General features: G+C 34.4%; 1 long non-coding RNA gene across 1 annotated transcript; it reads right to left on the bottom strand.

Annotated features, from left to right (window-relative positions):
* Nucleotides 1-130: 130 nt before the first annotated feature.
* Nucleotides 131-8473, bottom strand: LOC125613370. Its single transcript, XR_007343923.1, has 3 exons — nucleotides 8351-8473; nucleotides 4468-4547; nucleotides 131-1643 (listed from the first exon to the last, which is right to left on the bottom strand). It is a non-coding gene; the product is annotated as an uncharacterized LOC125613370 (long non-coding RNA).
* Nucleotides 8474-8785: the final 312 nt, after the last annotated feature.

Raw genomic sequence — 8785 nt, 5'->3', positions numbered from 1 at the left:
CACATATAAATAAATAAAATAAAGGTCCAAATAAAATAACACCAACTTAAAAAAAAATTCAATCCATTCATTTCTCTGGGCTTCAAAGCCAGAATGCTAAGGTTCTTCTTCTTCTTCCTCTTCTTCCTCCTTCTCCTTCCTTCCTTCCTTCTTTCCTTCTTTCCAGTGCTAAGGATCAAACACAGAGCATTATGCCCAAATATCTTCATTTTAAAATGAAGAACTCAGTAAATGACAGTCCAAGGTTATAGAGACCTGGTAAACAGGCCTCTGATCCTTGATTCTGTTTTACAGTATGTTGCCACCCAAGTTTCTGTACCCTTTCTTGTCAATGCAACACTAGTGACTGTTTACTCAGACTTCTTCCTGGCAAGCAATGTGGCAAAGACCAGGAGTTAGGTAGTGACCAAGAAAAGCCAGGATCTGAATCAAGGAGAGAAAAGGAAGGACACCACTGATCTAGGTGGACTTTGGACACCTTCCCATTAACCTTCTCTGACTGTAGTGAAGTCTTTCATGTAGCCACATCTCAATGCCTGCTCTGTTTTCCCTCAGAAGCCTGCCCTTTGCCAAGTTGGCCCATATTCCACAATTGCTACTGTTGCCCTCTCCATTATTCCCAGTCTGCCTGCAGGATGTGTGTAGCTAGGGATTTAGATAACACCATCTGAGAGTAGTGATCTGGAGATGTAATAGCCAAAAACAGAACATGCATTCTCTGGACATTATTTAGTCTCATTATAAATTATGGTGACATATGCTATCTTTAAAGTCCACGGCCTCCCAGGGAGCTCATGCTATGGCAGATGCTCACTGAACTACTGGGGCAGAAGGAACTGGGCACCTGACTTTTAAATAAGGAAGCTTCTTTCCAAGAGTATTAGATTACTGATTCTTTGCCTGTTCTTGTACATCTTGCACTTAAATGCTTGATTAGGGAAAGAAAACAGGCTAATGAGTGGTAATGATTTTGCTATTGTATACCATGTATACTAACATGTAGTATAGCCTATCAGGATACAAGTAAGTAATGCTTACTCATGAATGTCTGTGATGTAATATTCAGCACTGTAAAATTTATTATATATTATGAATGTAGTGTATAATTATACATATCACAATTCTTGTGAATCATGCTTATTAAAATTCACCGTGTGATGAAACTTATAATAATATGTTATTTATAAGGTGTTTACTAATGTATACTACAACATTGGCAAACTATGCTGATTTACGTATATCATAAGATGGGCATATTTTCTTAATTATTAATGATGAGTAATTTTATATAACTGAATATTTCATACATGAAATAGTTATCTTTTCACTCATGTTATTTGATAGTACTAATTCCAAGATGTGGATGATGTGATGGAAAGAACACTGGATCAAAAAAAGAAGACTTCAGTTTCTGATCCAGTTGTGACAGTTACTACATATGCAACCTTTGGCAAGTCAAACTCCTCTGAAAATTCATGTCCTTACTTACTGAGAGGGCTCAGGATGACAGCTTCTCAAAACAGAACACCGTCTGGAACCCGTAGATCACAACGTGTCCAGAACATAATACAGCCCTTAGAGTGGACAAGTTGGCCATATGTCCATACTGGGAAAATTCTCACCTCTCTGAGCAATGTTCACAACTGTGATATAAAATGTAATCTATTTCAATGTAGTCTATCAGATATAATATCTTATAACTTATAGAATCAAGTTATAGCCTCAGTTATTATGCATATAAAAAGTCTGAAAAGTATAATTTATTGACAATTTTCAGCTATCAATGCTTGCATCCATCTAATACATAAAAATAGTAGGTAAATTTTGTTGAGTGTCAATAGTGGCAGAATTTTCTCCAACAAAATATAAATTTTTAGACAGATTTTATATAACTTTGTGATTTTTTAATGTTAGCCTAAAATGGAGCACTATGCCTATAAAGCTATCTTCCAAATTCATAGAAATAAATTTCTCTGATAAGGTAGGTATGCAAAGTACTATACTTTTACAAGGAGATGTACAGAAATCAAAGTAAAGTTTACAAATCCATGACTAGAGTCAGCCATGATTTGGGCCACATACTTATTATTATGAATGTTACTATTCCACAGATAAGATAAAATTTTTTGATTGTATCTCACTAACACCTTGGAATATCAAAGTATTAAAAAACAGCATTGAGCATCATTACATTCATAAGAATCCCTGTATGCTGCTTGCTGTTATGATGTCCAGATTGTCTGAGATAAAAGCTTTTCAACAACTCTGCACTTCTTGTTGGCCTTTCATGTCTTTGCAGTATCTCCCAGAGAAGCAACACTTCTCCCTGAAGGTCCACGTGCCAGTATTTGTACCCATTGGTGTTGGAATAAAAAAATCCAAAGCACTTTACTAAAGTGCCAGAAATGCAAATAGAAATCCCCAAACTTTCCTGTTTCTCTTTCAGGAATTATTTTTATATTGACTCTCTGATGTATGAGAAAAGAGAGTAACCTCTGGATTGACTCATTCATCTGAAAAATTAACTCATTCTTCTCCCTTAAAGGCAAACACTCAATTTCTAAATTCATATTTTGCTGTTTAATAAAAGTTATTTCATTACTCCCTGGTGGTCCCAAAATGCAAAAGAATAAAAATAAAATAAATAAATTCGGGATTCAATGATTCAATTAACTGCTTAAATAAACAGTGTTATTAAGAATCTTAGCACTGGGTGCTGAAGCATTTAAACAACTACTTGCAAACAACCATGTTGTTTCTGGTTAGCCAAGAAATTTTCCTTCCCACTTTACAAATGAAAAAGATGAAAATGAAAAAAATCAACAAACTAAATCTATCTTCCTGACTCCTGCATTAGGTAACTGACAGAGATGACAGGACTGTAAGGCTTAGCGTTCCTGGGCGGGAAATGATAAATACTCTGAAAACATCTGCCCTATTTCAAGATTTCATCTAAGGTTGCTAAACATAGAAACTTAAAGGTCCATCAGCCCAAACACACCAAACTATACCAAAGTGTAGTGAAATCTGAATGAACAGCTAGCTATAAAAGATCTTTAGATTCAGGATAAATATTCTGTAGAATCCTTTTATTTAAGGAATTTCCCCCATTGAAAGATTCTTTGACTACTGGGGCAGGGGGAAAATCTCCCTTTTAATAAACAGACTCTTTAGAGTGACTGTTAAAATGCTGATAAATGTGAGCATGTACTAGTGTTAATTTTGATCATTACAGGAAATATTTGCATAGCTATTCATGCATCCATTGAATATTTATTGACTGGCTACTGTCATTACTGCTTTTCTGGCCATTGGTGAGAGGGGATGAATGAGATAAACAAGGTCCCTGCTTTTAGAAAGTTGATAAAACAGTGAGGAGATAGGAAATAAGCAAACAACAAAAAAAAAAATCAAATGATATCATTTCCCTTAAAAGCAACCACAATGAAAAGTATAAGGTTGGGTAACATGATGGCTACTGGAGGTGTGAAATGAGGGGAGGCCTGGTAGCAACATCAGTTGGAGTAGTCAGGGACAAACTTGTTTAACAAGGCAGATTTTGAGTGAAGATCAGGGGTTGAAAGATGGAGAAATATGAATTCCATCACAAGATTACATTAAGATACTGAGGAAATAACTTTGTTTTTTTAGAAATGAAGGCCAATGTGTCTATATAAGGATAAAAATAGGGGCAGAAAAATGATGAGGGATGATATTAGGATGGTGGTAAATCATGTGGAAATGTGATTTTTCATTGTCATTACAGCTGTGCATATTTGGTGTTATAGTAGTATCAAACCCCTAAAGTTTGCTTTGACTAAACTTTGTTTCCCTATAACCAAGAATAGCCATTTGTAATCAGAATTACTGCTTCCCCCCTCTTGCAAACTTGATATTTGCCAAGTTCTTGAAGAGGAATTAAGTTCCAACAAAAATTCATCTAATCAATGCACAGATATTTATTGTACAATGTGCAAAGCTAAAAGTAAGTTTGCTTTTAGGACCCAAAGAAGCATTAAAAGAGGGAGAAGGGTTTAAATTGGACATTGAATAAAAATAGCTCTCTGTCAGCTCAGATTAGGTACTCAAAGGACAGAAAAATGGTTTCTAAATTCATATGAACAAATTTTCAAGAAAAGCACCATAATGTCATGGCACATTTTGAAATCAAGCAACAGACAACTCTGCCTCAAACTAAAACCCCGTCAGGCAAGTAGTTACATATGATAGCATAAAGCCCCACCCTTCACCCCAGTTCATTCATGTCTTTTCCTTGGTGTACCCTTGCATATTTGATTTTGATTTTTCTTTTTTCTCATCTCTGTTTCTACATTAGGCATGTTAAAATGCAAGTCCAGAGAGGACATGAGTAACTACCTACTTTTACTCTCAGGTAAAGGAAGTACCAATTACTTGCAGCAGAAATAAACTCTTCCAATAATTTCAAGAACAAGGATTATATCATACCTGCACAGACTGGTCTCGCCAACATGAGATTAGCTTCAAAAGCGGAAGGTCAGCGTCAGGTGTATGAGATTCATTCTTACCTAGAAATATGTAGAACACATTAATACCCTGAGAGTGTTAAAAATGATGTAACACACCGACCTTATCCCTGGATGCACAATGGAATGACCTGGGTAACTTGTTTGTGCAAACATCAATGCACAGATTCAATCTTGCAGAAATTCTGATTTAGAAGGTCCAGGGGTGGAGGTGTGGCAGGCAGTAATACTTTGTAACAATATCTCAGATGATTTTTACGTATAGCCAGAGTTAAGAAATAAATATACGTTCATGTAAACACACACACACACACACATATGTATATTTATATATATACCTATAAGAATTTACATATGTATGTATATATAAGAATTTTAAATACATATAAGTAAGTGTATACACACATGCGTATATGTACGTACTTTTAGACATATTTCTACCAATAATACTAACACAAATTCAGATCAAATCATATTCATTTTTACAACTTAAATTCATCTTTGCTCCTCTTTGCCAACCTAAGACAGATCACCAAATTTTGCAATTCCTTCCTCATACAAATAGTTTCTGAAATTCAATCCTGCTATGAATCAGTATCTATAATATGTAAAATCAAATAAAAGACTTCCTTTGATTTGTCCTTACCCAGCAACTCCACTCTGATCAATAGGTAAAGCACTAATGCTTCAATTTGACTCATTTTGTTATGTATTGTTTCTTTTAAGTTTGCCCTTTTAAATGTCCTTTCTATCTCTGCCTTAATGTTCCATGTGAAATTTTAAGAGTGAAGTAGGGCTTGGTCTATTTAAATTGATCCACGGAGTGCCCAGAAGTTCCCTACACAAAAAAGCACTTAATAAGTACCTTTTCATTAATTGAAAATGTACATATAATCACCCAAAGGAAAAAAAATCAATGAATTAAGGCTTTCTGATAGCTAAAGTATATTATGTCAGTGTCAAATCCTAGGAATAAGATGGGGGAAAAAGATGATGGCTTTCCCCAGTGGGCAAATTGCTACTCTGTTTATTTAAATTAATGTTCTCATACAGTTTGACATTCTGATAGCAAATATTTAAATTAACATTGTTATAATATACCTTTGATTGAATCATCATTCTATATAGTAATATGAATGATATTTTATATATTTTAATATATTTTATCATATTAGTAGTCGAAGAAAATGTGATGGAAAGTATTGGATATAATACTTGGAACATAAAAATTAGAATAAAAAAGAAATACATATGAAATTTTGACTATTATTTTTTTTCTGTAGGAGCATATGATATGAATTTGAAATGACCAAACAACATATATTATAGATTTATGATTTTGAAGTCATATTTTCCATTTATTCCAGAGCACAGAAGGGAACAGAAAAAATCTTCTTTTGATCTCTTTCCTTTCTCCCTCTCTCATTTTGTTGACCTTGTGACTCAACCATCAAAGCTAAGTATTGGTCTCAACTGTAACTACTTACTGGCATCATGGGGTACTTCACAGTGCACTTTAATGTGATGTTAAAATTTTAATATGAGATAGAAATGAGAGCCAACTTTTCTTGGCAACGTCAGTGAGTTAAAGAATTAATTGCAACTTCAGAGGGAAAGATGAAAAGAAAACATCCCAGGCTTACCAATATAACCCAGTCACTGTTTCTGCTGACAGAAATGAGTATTGGTTCTTGTCAACCCTTTAGAATGAGTGCCTCAGAGTATTAATTTATTCTTCAGAATCTGGCTTTATAAAATTAACAACATGGAGTAAATCCTTTTACTTTCCAACTATTATTAAAAAGAAAACAATCTTGTGTTTTCAGTATTTAACTGAATTTTAAATGGTATAAATGCCACCCTAAATATTAGAGATATTATTCAGTAGTAATACTGGTTGCTTAAGCTGCTTTGGGTGGGAAGTCAGAGGAGAAGAGGGAATGCCTTGGCTCTAGTTAGCAATTCCCTGTCTTTGCAGAAACATGTATGTTAAACCTTAAATTCTAATACCATTTCCCATATTATAAAAAATGAATATCAAATAACTAACTCTAACAAGAGCAACTATCTAAGAAGACAGCCAGCAGCCCAGATAAGGGCCACATAGAGGGAACACTATTTACAATCATAAATGTCAGAAATGACCTGACAGAATGGAAAGAAAAAGAAAGGGTAGGAATCAGATTTGGATTGGAATTTTGATTATGAATGAATCATCTAACTTCTATGAGCCCCAATTCTTCTGAAGGTAAAAAATAGAGTTTTTTCTACTTTGTAAAGTTCTTCATATATTAAATGAGATAATATATCTAAATCCATCAGTATAATTTTTAGAATACACTAAGCCACTCATACTTGAAAAAACCTTGAGAAGTTTTTCTAACAGTTTTGTGAGGGCCTCTGTGCACCAATGTTCAAGTAAATCCATTAAACAGGTCAGGCACTACACAACTTTAGAAAGAACATGCATATCAAGTCTGAAAACTTATTGTCACTTTCAAAATGTAGTAAATAAAGTTTTTAAAGGAGTAAGTAGTAAGCGAAAGAGTTGGATCTTGAACCTCAGTCATTTATTTCATTTATTTCCCAAGCCATTGTTTTATTTACTACTTATCCCTTAATTTTATTCAGTCACTAGTTTTATTCATCCACTAATTCAAAAAGTGCTTGTTTAAATTCTCCTCCTCATTGTTTGAGGAACTGGGGACATAACAGTGAATAAAACTATCCTAAAAGTGTAACCCCCATCAAACTTACATTTCAAGAGCAGGCAGCAGATGACAAATAGAAAAAGTGACAGTGAAAAGGTTTTAAATAGTACAAGAAAAAAAGAGGTAGGGAGGGCTAAGGAAGCACTGAGTTGGCACCTTTGTTGACTAAGTGGCATCTGAGAAGACTTAAAGGTCAAGGTGAGTGGAGGGAGGGTAGGTTGATCCATACAGATATCTGGATAAAGAACATTCTGTGCAAAGGTACAGCCAACACAAAAGGTACTGCTTGTTGTATTTGGTTTAAGAATAAAAAGGTGAGAGTAGGTGTAACTGAGTTTAACTAGGTGATGAGTATGTGATGGTGTGGATACAGTGGCCAGGTCAAATGGGGCCTTATGGCCTTGTGAGCTCTGGGAAGGACTGTGATTTTTATTTAAAAAGGTCACTGGAAGGCTGTATGTAGAGAAAGGAGATTCTGAGTTAGATCGAAATGGCTGCTTAATTGGGAATGGAGGGTATGAGCAAAGAATAGGATCAGAGAGGTGATGGGGAATCTGCTAAGGTCATCCAGGCAAGAAGGATGAAGGCTCACACCAGTGGAGTGAGTGGTCATGGAGGTGGTGAGAAGCAGCAGGATTCTGGGATGTATTCAGAAGGTGGAACCAACATGATGACTAAAATTGTGGATGTGGGATATGAGAGACAGGGAAAGTAAAAATGATATCAAAGTTCTTGGCCTGAACAACTGGAGTGACAACTACCATTTATTGAGATAAAGGAGCATCATTTGGCACCAAAAGAAAATCTAAACACTGAGATTGTTACTCAGAAGCATATAAGAGTTTTACACAGAAGAAGATGACCTTCTGAAATAGCAATAAAATTCTCTAATAATCATTCAGTAGTAAAGATATCGATGCAAAATAAACGTTCCAATAAATCACATGTGACCTTAATTTAATATCCAAAAATTTTCTTTGCTGAAAGTTTCAAACTTTTAGGTATTTCAAAGATCATTTGTGAAATCCATATTTTATGCAATGTTACTTATTTTACCGATGCCATTTAGTTACAAAATATTATTTCATAGGAAAAAAATAAATCTGATCATATCCATGCCTGTAACTTCCTTACCATTTCTTAAGTAACCATAGAAGCTTGAAATATGCAAAATATCATTCCCAGGACTTTTCACCTTATTATGTATAGATTCTGTTTTGAAGAATCTGTTGGGGAAAAAAAAGTATATACAGAATATTATTGAAAGGCTATGAAAAATAATTTGAGAAAATAAATTGAAGATGTGAGTACATGAACACATTAGCAAATTTGGGAACTGAACACAGATTATTTTTAGGAATATCTTCCATATTAATCTCTTTTGTGATTCTCATTTCTGACTAAAATATTAATCCCAATTGAATTGCAAATCTTAGTTAACCAGGATTATTTGTGACCTACTTTTATAAGACGAACCTTGCTACTTAAGGAAATGACTTCTGGCTATTGCAACAAACATTTGAATCCTATATGTTGACATCTGTCAAAAAATCCTCCCCAGTTACCGGC

The sequence above is a fragment of the Marmota marmota genome, unplaced genomic scaffold (genome assembly GCF_001458135.2).
Source record: "Marmota marmota marmota unplaced genomic scaffold, marMar, whole genome shotgun sequence".
Taxonomy (NCBI): domain Eukaryota; kingdom Metazoa; phylum Chordata; class Mammalia; order Rodentia; family Sciuridae; genus Marmota; species Marmota marmota.
This window is presented reverse-complemented; position numbering and strand designations above follow the sequence as displayed.